The 21371-nt window shown below is 47.9% G+C and overlaps 3 non-coding genes and 1 pseudogene across 3 annotated transcripts; all 4 read right to left on the bottom strand.

Annotated features, from left to right (window-relative positions):
* Positions 1–1813: 1813 nt before the first annotated feature.
* On the bottom strand, positions 1814–2006 carry LOC138693515 (U2 spliceosomal RNA). The gene has a single exon (XR_011330354.1). It is a non-coding gene; the product is annotated as a U2 spliceosomal RNA (small nuclear RNA).
* Positions 2007–5956: 3950 nt separating this feature from the next.
* On the bottom strand, positions 5957–6143 carry LOC138693522 (U2 spliceosomal RNA). Its single transcript, XR_011330361.1, has one exon. It is a non-coding gene; the product is annotated as a U2 spliceosomal RNA (small nuclear RNA).
* A 3507-nt stretch (positions 6144–9650) lies between these two features.
* LOC138693538 (U2 spliceosomal RNA) lies at positions 9651–9797 on the bottom strand (annotated as a pseudogene).
* A 10549-nt stretch (positions 9798–20346) lies between these two features.
* On the bottom strand, positions 20347–20533 carry LOC138693521 (U2 spliceosomal RNA). The gene has a single exon (XR_011330360.1). It is a non-coding gene; the product is annotated as a U2 spliceosomal RNA (small nuclear RNA).
* Between the last annotated feature and the right edge of the window lie 838 nt (positions 20534–21371).

Below are 21371 nucleotides of genomic sequence, written 5' to 3'. Positions count from 1 at the left end.
CGATCACGTGCCGTCGGGATCTATTTAATTCTACAACAGCACCTGCCATATGCGGGTTATTAACAAACTCCGCTCCATTTAGATATACAGTTCGATACACCATCTTCTAAAGGGACTCTCGCTAAAGCTGTACTGCCATATCTTTCGAATAGAGTGCGCATACCATTTGTATTTCAATTAATCACAATACAGATTATAAATTGTAATGACGTGTGTCTAAATTACGTACACCTGCCCTCTAGCGAATGCTGTCGGAGTTATTCTCGCGCAAGTACAGTGAACTTGCTACTGCTGCCTACGATAGGCCGATGTTACATTCCTCGCATTAATTCTTAATATAGCGATCGAAAACTATCTAACCGCGGTTGCCGCACCTATAGAAACGGCAATCATATCCTTAAATAATGAACTTTTTGTGATAAAGGAAAAAGAAAAGAAAGAGACAGAGATCAGCTTAATTTCATTCAAGCGGAGCGACAGCACGGAAACTAGCGTCCAGCTCTTGAGACAACTAGTCAAACAACAGATGGTAACTACACAGAATTTACTGCATTGCAACATTCATTGTGTTATTATAGCAGTAGTGTCAGATTTGTAAGCTCCAATACCGTTTGTGGAGCTAGATCGGAGCATGAACTTGCTTGTGTCTGTGGAAACACCGGAGCACGAAACCCGTCTAGTGGAGCGCTCAGCTCCGTTTAGTCCCTGTCTGACATCGCTGTATTATAGTTTCTATGAACCATATTTCCGAAGTGTTGAGCTATGAGCACTTAAGCGCTCGCAATACTTTGCCACTACGCAGCGAATATTCACCGACATTTAAAGCACTCGTTCACACTATTTTTCGCATAGATTTCCCAATTATGCCTGTGACAATCATAGCTTCAGAATTACTGAGCGATTCATTCATCCCAACAACCAACGTTAACCCGTGCCCACAAATATAAATTCATTGTCCAACTTCAACTCCTTTCACAACATCCCCGCCTACACAAGTCACTCACTATAGGAATAATATTAGGCTTCTCTATTCATTTCGCAAATTGCCATAAACTACAATATAATATTACTTCGCATCTCTTTTTATCGTCTCACATAAACCGTTTCAGCTTGCAAAGTTTCTTCAGATTTTAGATTTAACTAATTTAATTTTCAATTGTCTGGAACGGCTGTTAACTTCGTCTGTAGCTTTCCCCACAGCGGAGACGTGACGCTTCATTCCGAGAAAAACTACTATATTACCTACAATAATTGAAATTATGTTGAATATGACCCGCTCTGCTCCAGTCGAACACAATATCACTACATCACAAATCCAAACGGTGGCGAGGTAAGGTACAACGTTTTTAGAATAATGGAATTATTCGTTACTAGATGTTCATTTTAATCAGTCTGTATGGTGGCAATGTGATGTATCTCCGTAGGGAAAAGGCTGCGGATATGAGCACATGTAATCAAATTGTTCCTTCCGCTGTAGTGAATGAGAATATTTGAGATTTATTTGTGGCGAGGTGTAGAAGATTATGTTACAGTGTCCATAATATTAAAATACTTTTCTCTTGAGCCTACCTGTTCAGAGGATCGGTCATTGCTGCTGTACTTCGAATTTTGTACCGTTCATTTAATCTCCTTAATGCTGCTACATATTCCTTCGCACAAACACCCTTTCAATACTTGTATCGTACAATAAATACATCTGATATCGCAGAGAATTAATACGAAACATAAAGTTCCGCCAAGCATCCGCAGCCATCTTACATAATTTTATTGCCGTACATATATACATACACAAATACAACACTACATGATAGCGATTAAATGGGCCGATCCAGGAAGCACTGCAATACCGGGCCAACCCGTGACAGAGGTGGAGCAAGCTCCTAGCACTCCGTCATTTTCCAAAAATCAGTTTAATATTCTGGTCCTGCAATGCAGGACGTATCAGATATTAAGCTGATAAGAACAGATACTACACTTTGATCTTAGCCAAAAGGCCGAGAAGCGATGCCAAACGACGCCCGTCGCGACACAATTAATCTTACAACGACGCCTGTCACAGACGGGACGCGAACTTATCCCGCTGGCCTCAGAAATTAAATTCATTACAAAATATCATAGCAAGACTCTCTGAACAGAACTACTATCGTCTCATGCGCATTCAGAGTGCGCACTTCACCTGCATTCGGATATCAAGTAAAATTAATTACGAAATACAATGAATTATTATGCCACGCGTGCACATTACGTGTGTCTGCCATCTAGCGACTGCTGTTGGCGTTACCCTCGCTCATAATACGCCAGCATCCCTATTAAACTAGGTCCCGCGCCGTGGTCTAAGACATCCTCCCTAGGATTCCCGTCATGGAATCCGGGCTATTCCGAGTACTCATGGCTTCGGCCAGTGTATGGGACCGGTGCCCACCCAGCATCGTGGTGCACTTGGGGAGCTACGATAGGTGGCGAAATAAAGCCAGCTCTATAACGGCTGGGGGATTCATCGTGCTAACCACACGATACTTCCATTTTGGTTTCATGATCGTCCACCTCTGCTTCGGCATGTTGACGTGAGTTCAGCAGCCGGTTGCTCGGTCATGGTCCTTCATGGTCTGTCGTGCCACGGATTAGTATATAACGACTAGACTATGATCAACACGAACATTTATACCGCTATGATGCATGCTGTAGGCTACTAAATCAACAATAATATTTACAACGCATCCAAGTGCTGATGTAAGAGGCTAGGTCTCCTCGGCTCTTTCTTCTTCATTTCAAATGGGTAACATGACGTCCTCAAACATTCATTTCAAAACGATTCCCAATCTGAACAAAAGCATATTATTAAGTTTCTACCTAACGTTATTAGTACTCTAAACTCAGCGTGTCTGGAAAATACGTATGTACACGTGATCTCCCATGTTCCATATCAACTATTTCTTACATAACGGCAGTACAGGTTCAGATCGTTACCACCAAATTAACAAACGTTCCCACATTACAAGCGCACACATTCATTCACTTCTTCTCAGACATCATATTCATTTCCTGTATAATTACGTACATTAAGTACATGTATACTAAGAATTCTGATTACAGTTACAAATTTTACGATTTAAATGCATTTATGTCATTTTTCTTTTCACAAATTCTCATCAAATTGCTCCTCACAACTGGTAACAAATATTAAATCATTTTTAGTATTTCCAATGACAGTCAATCTATCCTTCCCCATTTCCAGTTTAATACTGTGCACACCACTCTTCTTCTCCTCTTCGTCACCGTCTTCTTCTTCTATTTATCAATTCCGCTATAATGCCACAGTAACGAGCTTGGCGTACCCTGACCAACCACGGAACACCTGACATGATTCTTTCTTGTTCGCAGGGACGAGAAGTCTGTATTTTTTCTCAACGCAGCTATTCTGTTTTAAACAGGGATGTCTATGGCTTCCGAAACTGCATGTCATTAAAAATTCTCACATTAAGAAATTTGTAGCCGATCACTTGGAACGGCAGGGTAACCGAACTTCAGTCGATGCATTTATAATTATCGGCTATCCGGGAGAGTAAAATCACGCAGGCGATTATTATTGCTCTCAAAACTCACGCAATTTCGCCAGCATACGTACGTCGAACCCCTAACTGCCCACCGATACTAAATTCCAACACACGACTCGCATACGTTGTGTTATACTGTATTTCTAATTTTTAAGGCCAAATGCACGACATACTGTCAAGAATGAAAGAAAAACAATAATAGAATTGCCCTGAAATTCCTTATATTGTTGCGAATTCGATCTCAACCTAATTCCAAGAAGCTACCGCATATATGAGTCCTACATGTTCATCTCAGTCAAAGGGCCAGGCCAGGCCAGGCCACTAAGTTAGATCGGATATGATGAACATTTTTTCTACCTCAGCTCAGGCAAAAACCCAAGAAAGTCGCAAATACGACATCACATTCGGATATAATCCGAAAACCCAACAACAAAGTTAAGACATATGATGAATACCTCCATCACACCATATCAGCTAAACGCCCATCAAGGAAATTCAGAGATCAACAGAATTTCATCTTGGACAATAGGCTGAGGAACAGTCCCATATACTACACTTCGATCTTAGCCAAAAGACCGAGAAGAAAAACCGATCACGTGCCGTCGGGATCTATTTAATTCTACAACAGCACCTGCCATATGCGGGTTATTAACAAACTCCGCTCCATTTAGATATACAGTTCGATACACCATCTTCTAAAGGGACTCTCGCTAAAGCTGTACTGCCATATCTTTCGAATAGAGTGCGCATACCATTTGTATTTCAATTAATCACAATACAGATTATAAATTGTAATGACGTGTGTCTAAATTACGTACACCTGCCCTCTAGCGAATGCTGTCGGAGTTATTCTCGCGCAAGTACAGTGAACTTGCTACTGCTGCCTACGATAGGCCGATGTTACATTCCTCGCATTAATTCTTAATATAGCGATCGAAAACTATCTAACCGCGGTTGCCGCACCTATAGAAACGGCAATCATATCCTTAAATAATGAACTTTTTGTGATAAATGAAAAAGAAAAGAAAGAGAGAGAGATCAGCTTAATTTCATTCAAGCGGAGCGACAGCACGGAAACTAGCGTCCAGCTCTTGAGACAACTAGTCAAACAACAGATGGTAACTACACAGAATTTACTGCATTGCAACATTCATTGTGTTATTATAGCAGTAGTGTCAGATTTGTAAGCTCCAATACCGTTTGTGGAGCTAGATCGGAGCATGAACTTGCTTGTGTCTGTGGAAACACCGGAGCACGAAACCCGTCTAGTGGAGCGCTCAGCTCCGTTTAGTCCCTGTCTGACATCGCTGTATTATAGTTTCTATGAACCATATTTCCGAAGTGTTGAGCTATGAGCACTTAAGCGCTCGCAATACTTTGCCACTACGCAGCGAATATTCACCGACATTTAAAGCACTCGTTCACACTATTTTTCGCATAGATTTCCCAATTATGCCTGTGACAATCATAGCTTCAGAATTACTGAGCGATTCATTCATCCCAACAACCAACGTTAACCCGTGCCCACAAATATAAATTCATTGTCCAACTTCAACTCCTTTCACAACATCCCCGCCTACACAAGTCACTCACTATAGGAATAATATTAGGCTTCTCTATTCATTTCGCAAATTGCCATAAACTACAATATAATATTACTTCGCATCTCTTTTTATCGTCTCACATAAACCGTTTCAGCTTGCAAAGTTTCTTCAGATTTTAGATTTAACTAATTTAATTTTCAATTGTCTGGAACGGCTGTTAACTTCGTCTGTAGCTTTCCCCACAGCGGAGACGTGACGCTTCATTCCGAGAAAAACTACTATATTACCTACAATAATTGAAATTATGTTGAATATGACCCGCTCTGCTCCAGTCGAACACAATATCACTACATCACAAATCCAAACGGTGGCGAGGTAAGGTACAACGTTTTTAGAATAATGGAATTATTCGTTACTAGATGTTCATTTTAATCAGTCTGTATGGTGGCAATGTGATGTATCTCCGTAGGGAAAAGGCTGCGGATATGAGCACATGTAATCAAATTGTTCCTTCCGCTGTAGTGAATGAGAATATTTGAGATTTATTTGTGGCGAGGTGTAGAAGATTATGTTACAGTGTCCATAATATTAAAATACTTTTCTCTTGAGCCTACCTGTTCAGAGGATCGGTCATTGCTGCTGTACTTCGAATTTTGTACCGTTCATTTAATCTCCTTAATGCTGCTACATATTCCTTCGCACAAACACACTTTCAATACTTGTATCGTACAATAAATACATCTGATATCGCAGAGAATTAATACGAAACATAAAGTTCCGCCAAGCATCCGCAGCCATCTTACATAATTTTATTGCCGTACATATATACATACACAAATACAACACTACATGATAGCGATTAAATGGGCCGATCCCGGAAGCACTGCAATACCGGGCCAACCCGTGACAGAGGTGGAGCAAGCTCCTAGCACTCCGTCATTTTCCAAAAATCAGTTTAATATTCTGGTCCTGCAATGCAGGACGTATCAGATATTAAGCTGATAAGAACAGATTAAATTTATTTAGATAATACTTGTAAATACAAGAGTATGCACAATAATAATATAATATGTAACAGGACAATAATTAAATTGTTCTTTGTGTGTGTTTTTTTTTTTATATGAGAAAAAAAAAGCATATAGTAATAGAACAATTATATGTCCTTCACGCACTTCACGATCACTTCACTATCCAGCACATATCATTCATACTGTCGGTGGCCTGTCACGTGTTCGACATATATGTCCCGACTCCATCGAATTGTGTCCGACACCATGAGCCTCTTCATAAGTACTGCGTACGCATGGGAGATGCCCAGGTGACGGAGAGCATTTTCGTTAGCCGGATCGTACCCGCCCAGGGAGCCGATTACAAATGCATCGACCGAAGTGCGGAAACCCTGCCGTTCGAAGTGGGCCGCCAAGTTCTGGTATTTTTGAATTTTAGTGTTTCTGGCAATTTCGAAACCGTATAACGGTTTTCGAAAGGAATGGTGACGTCTAGAATGAATACCGTCCTCTCGTCCCTGTCGACAACAACAAGATCCGGTCTCTCCGAACCCTCGTAGTTGGGCAGGGGCTGGTTGGAGTAAATCTCCTTCGAGCCTGACTTGTTCATGGCCCGGGTGAGGCGGTCTAGGACGGCGTTGTGCCTGCGGGTCATGGTGACAAGGTGAGGGGGACAGTGATTCAGGACGTGAGGAAGGGTTTCATTGGCGGCTCCACATCGACGACAGCGTTTGTCGCCACCACCAAATCTTCGGCAACCATTCAATGGAACCACACCCAGGCGAGCTCGATGGATGAATCTCCATTCCGAAAAACCTGGTGTAGTTTCCACCCCTCATGAAGTGGTTGGATGCAGAGGCTAAGGTGGTGACGTCACTTACCTTTCCGTGGTCGGGTTTGGCTAGAAGTCGGGACAGATAGAAGTGTCGAACACCGTCCTTCAGAACGCCTTCCGCCTGCTGCCGATGGAGGTTGACGCCGTGGAGTTGGAGGACGAGGTCTTGGTCCTGCGACGTCCAGCACACGTCGAGTTTCGAGCGGAGGCGCCTCGTCGCTGAGCGAAGTCTCGTCCAGGCGGACGAGATGTCCCCGCTGTCTCGCTGGAAGTCCCCCTCCGTGGCGCCCGTCAGGAATGCTGCTATCTCCTCTGTTGTTGGGTTGCGCAGCAGCTTCTTCCTGACGACCTCCTCCAGGGACGCCCTCGCCAGGCGCGCTGTGGTGACGTCGGGACTCGTCAGGAGACGCAGCCCGTGTACTGCCTGGGACACATCCGCTATGACGTTCGTGGGGAGCAGATTCATTCCTCCCCACTGATGACGGAGATACAGCACCTCGGCGCTGGCCCTCTGGGGCAGGTGCAGCCACTTCTTGCCAAGTTGTTTTAGCTTGTTGTCTAGCTGCGTAAGTGGCTTCTTCGGCACTGCCCCGGCTTTCAGGTGGAAGGCCAGCCTCGACAGCACGTAGGTGTTCACGGCGTCGAGTTTCTGCCAAGGTGCGAGCAGCGACTTGTCGATCTTGTCGAGGTCGCTGAGAAGTGAGCGGATGGTGTCCCCGGCAGATGGCTGCTTCTGGAATCCCGTTGGGACCCCCAGGTGTTCATAGACCCCGCTCTCGTCTAGGTCTTCCATTGGCTCTCCCCGAATTGTGAAGACAGTGCGTCGCGCAGCGTGCTTCTTACCGTCGACGTGGAGTGAAGAGCACTTCCGGACGTTGAAGTCCAAACCCGCCCACTGAGCCATCGTGGCGGTCACGTCCAGCATGTTCTGGAGTCCAGCTGCCGACGATGATAGGATGGCAATGTCGTCGGCGTAGGCGAGGACTGAGAGTTCCTCGCCGTGGAGAACGTAGCCCATGTTGAGCTGGGTGACCGCCCGGATGATCGACTCCATCACTATGTTGAATATTATTGGGCTCAGTGGGCAGCCCTGCTTCACTCCTGAAGCAACCTCCACGTCGTCGGTCAGGCCCTCGGAGCTTCTGATGTTGGTGGTGCTGCCGTCGTAAAGTTTCTGCACGACTCGGATCGAATCTTCCCCCAGGCCGATCCAGTGGAGGCAGTCCCAGATGGTGGAGTGTGGGACTGAGCAGAACGCGTTTTGCAGGTCGAGCCAGGCGACTGCAATTTCTGCTCGACTGCGCCTCGCGTTCTGGATGGCTGTTTGAAGCACAAAGTTGTGTTCAATACAGCCTTCGTAGGGCATAAAGCCCTTCTGCGCTGGGGAGATCCGGTCGTGCCGACGGCACCACTCCGTGAGCCTTGCTGCGATGCACGACGCATGGAGCTTGCCCACCGTGTTTGAGAGTGCGATGGGGCGCCAATTCGAGATATCCTCCTCCGCCCCCTTCTTGTGAAGTAGAATGGTGGTCGACCGCTTCCAGTCCGCCGGGATGTGGTCGAGGCGGCGGACTGCGTTGAATAGGGCGGAGATGATATGGAACCCGGGGTCGAATCGGCGCCAGGCTCCGTACCGCAGGTTGTCAGATCCGGGTGCGGTGTCTTGACATCTACGGAGCCGGTTCCAGGCTTCCTCCGGGGTGAACGGTGGGCTCAGCGGGTCCTTGTCTTCGGGGGAGTCGAGGATCGGCAGCTCTTCGGGGGCGGGCAGCTCCTCGCGATCACGACGCCTAAATACTGCCGAGAAATGTTCATGTAGCTCCGCTTTCTGGAGCTGACAGTAAGGCGATTTGCTGGCAGTGATCTCGCGGAATGCCCGTCCCCGGTTGCGTCGATACAACCGCTGGATCCTCGATGCCGATGCGGGGTCGTATGCGTCTCCTGATTGTCTCCGACGTCGTCGTCTCCTCGGGTCCGTGCGTTGGCGGTGTGGTGCCGGTTCCTCGGTGTCGCGGTGTTGCTGGGGTCCCACGTTCTGCTCCTGTACCTCGGCGATGAGAGCGGCTAGAAGAGTTTCTAACCCCTCTGCCGCGTCCACAGAGTCGAGGCGCGTGACCCATTGCTGCTGCGCGGGTGTCATCTGTGCCCGAGCGGTGGACTCGGTAGACTCTCCGGTCTCGGGGGCTGCGGCGGTGGCTTCCGAGTCCTGGGCGCTGGGCTCGGCGGTAGTCGCAGAGGATTCCGATGCTTGCACTGGCTCATCACATGGTTGTGCATCGGAACATGCGACACCGCCGAGCTGGTGACCGGAGGTGCTCGGGGCAGAGTCGCAGCAGTCGTTGGCAACATTCGCGGAATCACCGGCTCCACCCCTGTTGGATTCCTCGGCCGCAGCATCGCTTCCCTCGGCGGGGCTTGCAGCAATGCTGTCCTCTTGGTTAGTCGTCCTCGCTGGTGTTCTGCGGTGTCCAAGAGGTATCCGCCGGATGGGCAGCGATGCCACGTCAACAGGATCGGGCTGAGCAGCAGACGCCTCGGCGCAGGCAGGCGACTTGTTGATGTGCGCCTTGGCGCATTTCAGCTGCTCGAACTCCCTGTTGCATCCAACGCAGCGGAAGGAGAGGCGCATCTGGTGTTCCTTCTTCAAGTGCCTGGCGAGGCCGTTGTGGTCCCTGTAGTTCCTCGGCACAGGCAGGCAGGCGGTGCAGGCAAAAGGTGGTCGCAGCGGCACATCCAACAGTACGTTTGTGTGATCCACTTCCCGGTCGGCCATGATGAGGTTGGTGGCGGTAGCAAAAATTAAGCTGATAAGAACAGATACTACACTGTGATCTTAGCCAAAAGGCCGAGAAGCGATGCCAAACGACGAAAATCGAAAAATCGAAAAATCGAAGGAGAATTGGGAGGAAAATTTAAAAGGTACGCAAAACGCGTCCTTGCAAGGGGTTGGGGGCTGTACAAAACTAAATATGTGAGTTCCAAGCCTGTTGGCCACTAGTCTCACTCCGGGTTACGCTGCTCCCCTGAAGGAGCTCTAGAAAATTTTGAAGGGGAAGCCGAAATTGGACGTAACCTCTTAGGTACCACATACGCGAGGGGGGCTGAGATTGATCAATTGATCACGGAACGGGGCGAGGAGGAGTTGGCTGGTGTTTGCCGTCAGGATGGCAAGACGCCGTCATCTGTTGTTCGATGACAAAGCAGGTGAAGGCCGTCGGAAGAAGCGCCGTGAAATCTAAGCTGCAATTTGAGATATCCCTGTCCTTTCAATTTGCGACTTATTGAGTGACCTCATATGTTTAATAGACTATTAATATTATCTGAACTAGGGCATACATAATTTATAATAAAGGTGGAATATATATGGGGAAGGGCATATAGGTCCGTGGCCCATTTCTTATAGGGCTCATCCCGACATTTGTCTTACGCCTGAGGAAAACCACGGAATACCTTAGGCAGGATGAGTTGTCTCATATAAGAGACTAGCCAATTTGGCTATTATGTAGGAGGTCATGAGCCTTGTTGATTTGTCTCAATTTCGAGACCAGCCATTTGGCTATATGATGGCTCAATTGCGAAGAGGGGGGAGAGATGTAATTGTTAATTAAGGAGATTCATGGGGATATGAGTGCAGGTCCGTGGCCCATTTCTTTTAGGGCTCATCCCGACATTTGTCTTAGCGCCTTAGGAAAACCACGGAAAAACCTTAGGCAGGATGAGTTGTCTCAATATCAGAGACTAGCCAGTTGGCTCTTAGGTTGAATGACTCTATGAATCGATGGATATATACTAGCCAATTGGCTCTATTAGATTTCCATCGATCAACAAAAGTAGATAATGTTATGGAGGGATTTTGTTTAGCCCAGTTAAGACAAGGTCATTTTACAGCGGTTGCACTATCCAAGGAGTCTCATGGAGTTGAGCCGTGGCTACCAAAACCTGGGAGTAACGCCAGCCTCCCTGTCCTCCTGTCTCAATAGTATAGCTAATGGACCTGTCTGGTGTCTACGCCGTAACCTAGGATCATACTGGCCGAGGCCAGATATGAGCGGGTTGGGGTTAGCACGAGCTTCCGCATACAGGTTCCTAGCCAGTCGAGCAATGAACTCGTCTATGGTTGGCAACTCTAGTTCATCATGGAACTTTCTTCTCGAGGCGACTCGGGGGAGATGGGTAATGAGTCGAATCACCTGGTTTTGGACAACTTGGAGTTTACGGAGATGGGACACTGCCGCAAACCCCCATGCGGGTGCGGCATAGGTAATGACAGAGCGAATGAGGGCCTTATACATGGTAAGTCCTACCCTCAGGTTGTCAGGAGTTAAGGCCGCCAGAATGGGATAGTGTCTAACTATCAGGCCGTTGGCCTTACGAAGAAGGGATTGGATGTGATCTCGGAAGTTGAGATGAGAGTCCATGATGATCCCTAAATATTTAATTTGGTTCATCCACGGCATTTCTCGTCCGAAAAGTGTGGGTGGTGGTGGTATGTCTTCGAGCCTCGCTCTTAGTGAAAAGAGTATGGCCTGACATTTCTCTACATTGACCTTGATTCTCCAGTCGTGGAACCACGGCTGGAGGTGATCTAAGATCGACTGTAATCTACGGGACGCTAATCTATAGGTTTTGCCCATCGCCAAGAGGGCAGTGTCGTCTGCATAGATATACAGATGACTACTTCTGCCGTGGATATAGCGGAACGGGAGGTCATTAATGAATATATTGAAAAGTATGGGCCCGATAATGGAACCCTGTGGGACTCCTGCGTGAACTTCACGGGGGGTGGAGATACTAGTGCCTACACGGGTTTTGAATGTACGGCCTCGGAGGTAGTTAGAAATGAGGCGTATCATTCCATCTGGGACTCCCATGCCCAGTAACTTAACGAGGAGTCCCTCATGCCAAACCTTGTCGAATGCTCGCTCGATGTCCAGGTAAGCTGCAGCTACTACACGCTTCGTGCTCATAGCCCAGGTAATGTCCTCCGTCATGCGGAGTGCCTGGAGTGTAGTGGAACGGCCAGGGTGAAAACCGAATTGCTCGTTCCTGATTTGGGGCAATACTACTTCAGTGAGGCGTCTATGTATGACCCGCTCCGCCAGTTTGCTGAGACAACTGAGGAGACTAATAGGCCTATAGTTGCTTGGATTCGTCTTATCCTTTCCGGGCTTTGGAAAGAGAACTACGTGAGCTTCTTTCCAGGGAATGGGATAGTGACCGGAAGCCAAGATGTTATTAATTATCTCTGCTATGCGCTTCATAGCTGACCTTGGGAGATGCTGCAATATAATTCCTTGGATACCGTCGGCTCCTGCGGCCTTATGAGGGCCGAGGCGACGAATGAAATGGGCGACCTCGTGGGTGTTCGTAGGTCGTATCCCATTTTCCGGCTCCCTGCTAAGGAGGTCTCGAACCGATTCCTCAACAGCTCTGATATGGGGCAAGTTTAAATTTTGTTCCACGGGTTGAAAAGTGGTCTCTAGAACGTCTGCCAGTGCGGTAGCCTTCTCCTCAGGAGTAAAGGCCGTGACATCTGGACCGACTACTAATGGGTGAATAGATTGAGACGGATTGGACAGAGCTCGAGATACACGCCAGACATCTGACATGTTTCTGCTGTCCATCGTCTCAACCTTGGATTTCCAAGCATCCACGACCGTTTCGTGGACCGCCTCACTGATCCGCCTGCGCAAGCGGTTCATTTCTATTCTATGTTGATCTAACCTAGTACGCTTCCACAATGTTCTTGCTCTATTGCGGGCGATCTTTAGGTCTCTAATATAGGCTGGGAGCTGCATCCGTCCCGGTTGTGAAGACCGTTTCGGTATTGCAGCAACCATTGCCTTCTTTATGCACTCCGTCAGGTCGCTAACTGACCTATCTATCCCTGCCGGAGTGACTTCAGGGGGGAGTGGTGGAAGCGTAGCGGCTACCTGGTCTTGAAAGAACACCCAGTCTGCCGCCTTGTAGTTGAATTTCTCAGCGGTTGGGGAGAGTTCGACTGGGTGCATGATCTCCATTATCACCGGTAGGTGGTCGGACGGAAGATCATCCAGGGTTGTTAGTCTCGCTCTAGTTGTGAGACCTTTCACCAGAGCGATGTCTAATATGTCAGGCAGTTGATTTGCATCATCCGGTACGTGTGTGGGTTCCCTAGGGGCCATCACGACGTATCCGTTTCCTGTAGAATTAAGAAAAAGCCTATCGCCCTGCCGATTGGGGCGTTGACAGTTCCAGCTAGCGTGCTTCGCATTGAGGTCGCCGGCGACTACGAATCTATCGGATAGACTTGTCACTATATCTAAATCGCGTTCATTTAGTATGCCCGGAGGACAGTAGGCAGCCATGAGCAGAAAGGGGAGTCTGCCTATGTAGGCTCTAATAGCCACTGCCTCTAATGCCGCTAGCTGGGGAAGGAGATACTCACAGTGCGCGATCGTAGAACGAACGAACACCGCTACACCTCCGCCTCTTCTACCTGCTCTATCTTGTCTATAGACTTTAAACCCCGCGCATCTTAAATTTACTTGGGGTGTCAGGAACGTTTCTGTTATAAATGCTACGTCTATATTATTAGCGTCTAGGAAAGCCCTGAACTCATGTCTATCATGTCTAAGGCCCCTGGCGTTCCATATACACATCCTAGCAACTCCGTCACTTCGTCTGGCCATTGAGAGAAACGAGGGAGGTTAGGAGCTTAAATATCTCCGGGAGGGCAGACATAGGATTCTCCATAAGGAGAACTATCACTCTGGTTAATCCTTCTAATATTGGGGCGAGCGGGAGGTTAGGGTTTGCTAATTGCAACGCCTCGGCAAAGTGCTGAACTTGGTCCAAGGTCGCGCCTTGACCGGTCGGGCCTTTCGAGGTGCTTGCAATAGCTTCCTGCTGGGCCTGTGGGACAGGGGCGGAGATGGACTCAACCGTGGTAGCCTTGGTAGCTTTTCTGCTGCCCCTGTTGCGCTTAGGGCGCTGAGAAAGGGGTCCTACATTATTGGCAGCAGTTTGGGGGGCTGTCGCTGCCACGGTGGACCACAGAGGCGCGGCAACGGGCACCTCCAAAAGTGAAGGGATGTCCGCCTGCTGCTGCTGCGTTTGCTGCTGCTGTTGGCGGACCGGCCCGAGTTCCGTGCGTCGCTCCGCACGGGGCCCCTGCACAGGGGCGCGAGCCTGTGGCTGCGGCTGCTGTTCTCGGAACAGCTGCTGCTGCCTCGCAGCCCGCTCCACCCGCTGCTGCCGGAGCCACTCGTATTGGAGCGTCCGCTGTTCCTCGAGCTCTGCCCTCCTCCGTCGGGCAGCCCTGCTCGTTCCTTCCGTGGCATCTCTAACCTGTAATGCTACGGGACACCCTCCGTAATTGGCGGTGTGAGCGCCAGTACAGAGTGCGCATGTAGCGGGGACATCGTGCGGCTTGCGACAATCTTTAGTCTTATGGGGGCGTGCACAAGCTCGACACATAGGCTGCGCTTGCGCTTTGCAGCTAGCCTGCGTGTGGTAGTACCACTGGCAGTTGCTGCACTGAGGCGGGCGCTTGCTGGGGACGTAGTCCTCAACTGTTACCCTCATCAGGCAGCACTGACGCAAGGCTCTCATTCTATCCCGGGTTTCGGAGGAATTCTCCACATCGACAATGACCATTGGGAGTTTGGCCTTTGTCCTTGATGAGTGCATCCTCGTCACTCGCCGGACGATTATGCTTTGGAATTCCAGGTCGCCCTGGATGTCCTCCTCATCTGTGTGGATATCTATTCCTCTTAGAACGAATCGCAGAGGCTTGTCGTTCTTGGGGCGCAGCAAGTTGTACGCTACTCCCCGTTCGGTCAGGAACCTGCAAAGATTTGCGTAGTCCCTTTCGCAAACAGTTTTCACGGCCGTCCCGCCGCGCGCCCTGTACGAGCATAAGCCCAACGGTTCGTATTCGGCCTTGAACTCTAAGTTCAGTCGGCCCAGCGAGCCAGTGAAGGCTGGCGTAATAATAACGGGTGGGATATCACCACGTCGCCTAGTGAGGGCAGTCTCAACATCATCTCCATCGTCCTCACTCTCCGACACGTGAGTACGAGCTGGGGAAGGGGGGCGGGGAACTGCCTCATCTACCTCAGAGGCAGCAGCCGTCTCCTGTGGGGCCTCAGGTTCGGCGGGGGGTGCTGCCTCCTTGGTCACGACTTGAAGAGTCGCCGCCTCTAATTGCTCCAAGGTAGAGAGAGCCGATCTCTCTTCCTTGGTGAGCTCACTAGCGGAAGGAATGCCGCCCTGCTCAGTCTTAGCTGAGCCCTTCTTCTTCTTCTTTTTGGCCTTAATGACCTGAAGTGCGCCGGACCCAGATGGAATCGGCGGCACCTCATCAGCCAAGACCGTAACACCACGGCTATTCAGTCCGCCAGGACCGGGCGAGTCAACACGTGTCACCTCTGTGACCTTGGGAGCTAACTTGGGAGGGGTGGGCTTTCGTGGGAGTCCTGAAGGGACTGGGATCGTGGTAGGGGGACGAAGCTCAAGGATCTCCGCAACGGGAACCGGGACAGGCGGTGTCCGTATAGGTCCAGCCGATCGCAAGTTCCGACGCCTGGGCGGAGGAGTAATCTGCGCGGGACGCGACACGCGCAAGTAGGAGGTGGTGGGCCCTGTCTGGCTAGTGCAAACTAGCAACCGCTTTACGCCACCTGCAGTAGGTTGGCTCGTGGCCTTGTTGCTCTTAACTGGAGCCATTCGAATTAGAAATTCGATCCTGTCAGGGGGGGGCAACCTAAGCGGCACTCTGTCCGCAGTGCAAGAACCTGCTAGGCCCCTTTCCCACTAAGGGTGGAAGCCCAGCAGTTACGCCCGACCGGTCGCCGAAGCCTAGCCCGGTTAGCCGATCGCAACAAGCGTTGCGGAGCCCGCCGGGGACCGTCGGTTTGGTTCGCTAATTTCGTTGGCCCTTATAAGGGCCGGACGAAAATTTGCGTAGCCCTCAGAAGGGCCGGGCAATAGTAGAAGAGTGGAGGGCGGAAAGCAAATTAGCCCGAAGGCCCTGCCTTTGGGCAGTCACTCCGGCACGAAGGCACAGAGTCTCTCCCTAGCAGGAAGCCTGCCTAGGGGCCGAGGACGGCTAGGGGTCTCCTCGAGAGAGGACCCAATCCCCGACCGGGATCCGCCTGGCCTAGGGAAGTTAGTGCGCACAGCCCTCCGTAGGCTGCGCGGCTTTCTTCGCGCTGAGCGCCGGTGCGGCAATGGAACCAATAGGCTGCTCTTTAAGAAGTGCCGATTACGTAAGTGTCCGCCGCCTGGCCGACAGAAGTACGATGCTCGGCGCCTCGAGCCTCCCTGGCCGAGAGCTGCTTGGCTGCTGCGCTCGCTTGCTGCTGTAGCACTGAGGGATCTGGTTGGTTGTCCGCTGTAGCTGCTTTCGCTGGTGCGCCAATCAGAAGGTCTCAGGACACGTCTTGCTCCTTTCACGTCCAAGAAAGAAGTCCTCTCCCGCCAAACGACGCCCGTCGCAACACAATTAATCTTGCAACGACGCCTGTCACAGACGGGACGCGAACTTATCCCGCTGGCCTCAGAAATTAAATTCATTACAAAATATCATAGCAAGACTCTCTGAACAGAACTACTATCGTCTCATGCGCATTCAGAGTGCGCACTTCACCTGCATTCGGATATCAAGTAAAATTAATTACGAAATACAATGAATTATTATGCCACGCTTGCACATTACGTGTGTCTGCCATCTAGCGCCTGCTGTCGGCGTTACCCTCGCTCATAATACGCCAGCATCCCTATTAAACTAGGTCCCGCGCCGTGGTCTAAGACATCCTCCCTAGGATTCCCGTCATGGAATCCGGGTTATTCCGAGTACTCATGGCTTCGGCCAGTGTATGGGACCGGTGCCCACCCAGCATCGTGGTGCACTTGGGGAGCTACGATAGGTTGCGAAATAAAGCCAGCTCTATAACGGCTGGGGGATTCATCGTGCTAAGCACACGATACTTCCATTTTGGTTTCATGATCGTCCACCTCTGCTTCGGCATGTTGACGTGAGTTCAGCAGCCGGTTGCTCGGTCATGGTCCTTCATGGTCTGTCGTGCCACGGATTAGTATATAACGACTAGACTATGATCAACACGAACATTTATACCGCTATGATGCATGCTGTAGGCTACTAAATCAACAATAATATTTACAACGCATCCAAGTGCTGATGTAAGAGGCTAGGTCTCCTCGGCTCTTTCTTCTTCATTTCAAATGGGTAACATGACGTCCTCAAACATTCATTTCAAAATGATTCCCAATCTGAACAAAAGCATATTATTAAGTTTCTACCTAACGTTATTAGTACTCTAAACTCAGCGTGTCTGGAAAATACGTATGTACACGTGATCTCCCATGTTCCATATCTTACATAACGGCAGTACAGGTTCAGATCGTTACCACCAAATTAACAAACGTTCCCACATTACAAGCGCACACATTCATTCACTTCTTCTCAGACATCATATTCATTTCCTGTATAATTACGTACATTAAGTACATGTATACTAAGAATTCTGATTACAGTTACAAATTTTACGATTTAAATGCATTTATGTCATTTTTCTTTTCACAAATTCTCATCAAATTGCTCCTCACAACTGGTAACAAATATTAAATCATTTTTAGTATTTCCAATGACAGTCAATCTATCCTTCCCCATTTCCAGTTTAATACTGTGCACACCACTCTTCTTCTCCTCTTCGTCACCGTCTTCTTCTTCTATTTATCAATTCCGCTATAATGCCACAGTAACGAGCTTGGCGTACCCTGACCAACCACGGAACACCTGACATGATTCTTTCTTGTTCGCAGGGACGAGAAGTCTGTATTTTTTCTCAACGCAGCTATTCTTTTTTCAACAGGGATGTCTATGGCTTCCGAAACTGCATGTCATTAAAAATTCTCACATTAAGAAATTTGTAGCCGATCACTTGGAACGGCAGGGTAACCGAACTTCAGTCGATGCATTTATAATTATCGGCTATCCGGGAGAGTAAAATCACGCAGGCGATTATTATTGCTCTCAAAACTCACGCAATTTCGCCAGCATACGTACGTACGTCGAACCCCTAACTGCCCACCGATACTAAATTCCAACACACGACTCGCATACGTTGTGTTATACTGTATTTCTAATTTTTAAGGCCAAATGCACGACATACTGTCAAGAATGAAAGAAAAACAATAATAGAATTGCCCTGAAATTCCTTATATTGTTGCGAATTCGATCTCAACCTAATTCCAAGAAGCTACCGCATATATGAGTCCTACATGTTCATCTCAGTCAAAGGGCCAGGCCAGGCCAGGCCACTAAGTTAGATCGGATATGATGAACATTTTTTCTACCTCAGCTCAGGCAAAAACCCAAGAAAGTCGCAAATACGACATCACATTCGGATATAATCCGAAAACCCAACAACAAAGTTAAGACATATGATGAATACCTCCATCACACCATATCAGCTAAACGCCCATCAAGGAAATTCAGAGATCAACAGAATTTCATCTTGGACAATAGGCTGAGGAACAGTCCCATATACTACACTTCGATCTTAGCCAAAAGACCGAGAAGAAAAACCGATCACGTGCCGTCGGGATCTATTTAATTCTACAACAGCACCTGCCATATGCGGGTTATTAACAAACTCCGCTCCATTTAGATATACAGTTCGATACACCATCTTCTAAAGGGACTCTCGCTAAAGCTGTACTGCCATATCTTTCGAATAGAGTGCGCATACCATTTGTATTTCAATTAATCACAATACAGATTATAAATTGTAATGACGTGTGTCTAAATTACGTACACCTGCCCTCTAGCGAATGCTGTCGGAGTTATTCTCGCGCAAGTACAGTGAACTTGCTACTGCTGCCTACGATAGGCCGATGTTACATTCCTCGCATTAATTCTTAATATAGCGATCGAAAACTATCTAACCGCGGTTGCCGCACCTATAGAAACGGCAATCATATCCTTAAATAATGAACTTTTTGTGATAAATGAAAAAGAAAAGAAAGAGAGAGAGATCAGCTTAATTTCATTCAAGCGGAGCGACAGCACGGAAACTAGCGTCCAGCTCTTGAGACAACTAGTCAAACAACAGATGGTAACTACACAGAATTTACTGCATTGCAACATTCATTGTGTTATTATAGCAGTAGTGTCAGATTTGTAAGCTCCAATACCGTTTGTGGAGCTAGATCGGAGCATGAACTTGCTTGTGTCTGTGGAAACACCGGAGCACGAAACCCGTCTAGTGGAGCGCTCAGCTCCGTTTAGTCCCTGTCTGACATCGCTGTATTATAGTTTCTATGAACCATATTTCCGAAGTGTTGAGCTATGAGCACTTAAGCGCTCGCAATACTTTGCCACTACGCAGCGAATATTCACCGACATTTAAAGCACTCGTTCACACTATTTTTCGCATAGATTTCCCAATTATGCCTGTGACAATCATAGCTTCAGAATTACTGAGCGATTCATTCATCCCAACAACCAACGTTAACCCGTGCCCACAAATATAAATTCATTGTCCAACTTCAACTCCTTTCACAACATCCCCGCCTACACAAGTCACTCACTATAGGAATAATATTAGGCTTCTCTATTCATTTCGCAAATTGCCATAAACTACAATATAATATTACTTCGCATCTCTTTTTATCGTCTCACATAAACCGTTTCAGCTTGCAAAGTTTCTTCAGATTTTAGATTTAACTAATTTAATTTTCAATTGTCTGGAACGGCTGTTAACTTCGTCTGTAGCTTTCCCCACAGCGGAGACGTGACGCTTCATTCCGAGAAAAACTACTATATTACCTACAATAATTGAAATTATGTTGAATATGACCCGCTCTGCTCCAGTCGAACACAATATCACTACATCACAAATCCAAACGGTGGCGAGGTAAGGTACAACGTTTTTAGAATAATGGAATTATTCGTTACTAGATGTTCATTTTAATCAGTCTGTATGGTGGCAATGTGATGTATCTCCGTAGGGAAAAGGCTGCGGATATGAGCACATGTAATCAAATTGTTCCTTCCGCTGTAGTGAATGAGAATATTTGAGATTTATTTGTGGCGAGGTGTAGAAGATTATGTTACAGTGTCCATAATATTAAAATACTTTTCTCTTGAGCCTACCTGTTCAGAGGATCGGTCATTGCTGCTGTACTTCGAATTTTGTACCGTTCATTTAATCTCCTTAATGCTGCTACATATTCCTTCGCACAAACACACTTTCAATACTTGTATCGTACAATAAATACATCTGATATCGCAGAGAATTAATACGAAACATAAAGTTCCGCCAAGCATCCGCAGCCATCTTACATAATTTTATTGCCGTACATATATACATACACAAATACAACACTACATGATAGCGATTAAATGGGCCGATCCCGGAAGCACTGCAATACCGGGCCAACCCGTGACAGAGGTGGAGCAAGCTCCTAGCACTCCGTCATTTTCCAAAAATCAGTTTAATATTCTGGTCCTGCAATGCAGGACGTATCAGATATTAAGCTGATAAGAACAGATTAAATTTATTTAGATAATACTTGTAAATACAAGAGTATGCACAATAATAATATAATATGTAACAGGACAATAATTAAATTGTTCTTTGTGTGTGTTTTTTTTTTATATGAGAAAAAAAAAGCATATAGTAATAGAACAATTATATGTCCTTCACGCACTTCACGATCACTTCACTATCCAGCACATATCATTCATACTGTCGGTGGCCTGTCACGTGTTCGACATATATGTCCCGACTCCATCGAATTGTGTCCGACACCATGAGCCTCTTCATAAGTACTGCGTACGCATGGGAGATGCCCAGGTGACGGAGAGCATTTTCGTTAGCCGGATCGTACCCGCCCAGGGAGCCGATTACAAATGCATCGACCGAAGTGCGGAAACCCTGCCGTTCGAAGTGGGCCGCCAAGTTCTGGTATTTTTGAATTTTAGTGTTTCTGGCAATTTCGAAACCGTATAACGGTTTTCGAAAGGAATGGTGACGTCTAGAATGAATACCGTCCTCTCGTCCCTGTCGACAACAACAAGATCCGGTCTCTCCGAACCCTCGTAGTTGGGCAGGGGCTGGTTGGAGTAAATCTCCTTCGAGCCTGACTTGTTCATGGCCCGGGTGAGGCGGTCTAGGACGGCGTTGTGCCTGCGGGTCATGGTGACAAGGTGAGGGGGACAGTGATTCAGGACGTGAGGAAGGGTTTCATTGGCGGCTCCACATCGACGACAGCGTTTGTCGCCACCACCAAATCTTCGGCAACCATTCAATGGAACCACACCCAGGCGAGCTCGATGGATGAATCTCCATTCCGAAAAACCTGGTGTAGTTTCCACCCCTCATGAAGTGGTTGGATGCAGAGGCTAAGGTGGTGACGTCAC

This window comes from Periplaneta americana, chromosome 17 (assembly GCF_040183065.1).
Source record: "Periplaneta americana isolate PAMFEO1 chromosome 17, P.americana_PAMFEO1_priV1, whole genome shotgun sequence".
Lineage (NCBI taxonomy): Eukaryota > Metazoa > Arthropoda > Insecta > Blattodea > Blattidae > Periplaneta > Periplaneta americana.
Note: the sequence above shows the minus strand (reverse complement) of the source record. Positions and strands in the feature narration are given on the sequence as shown.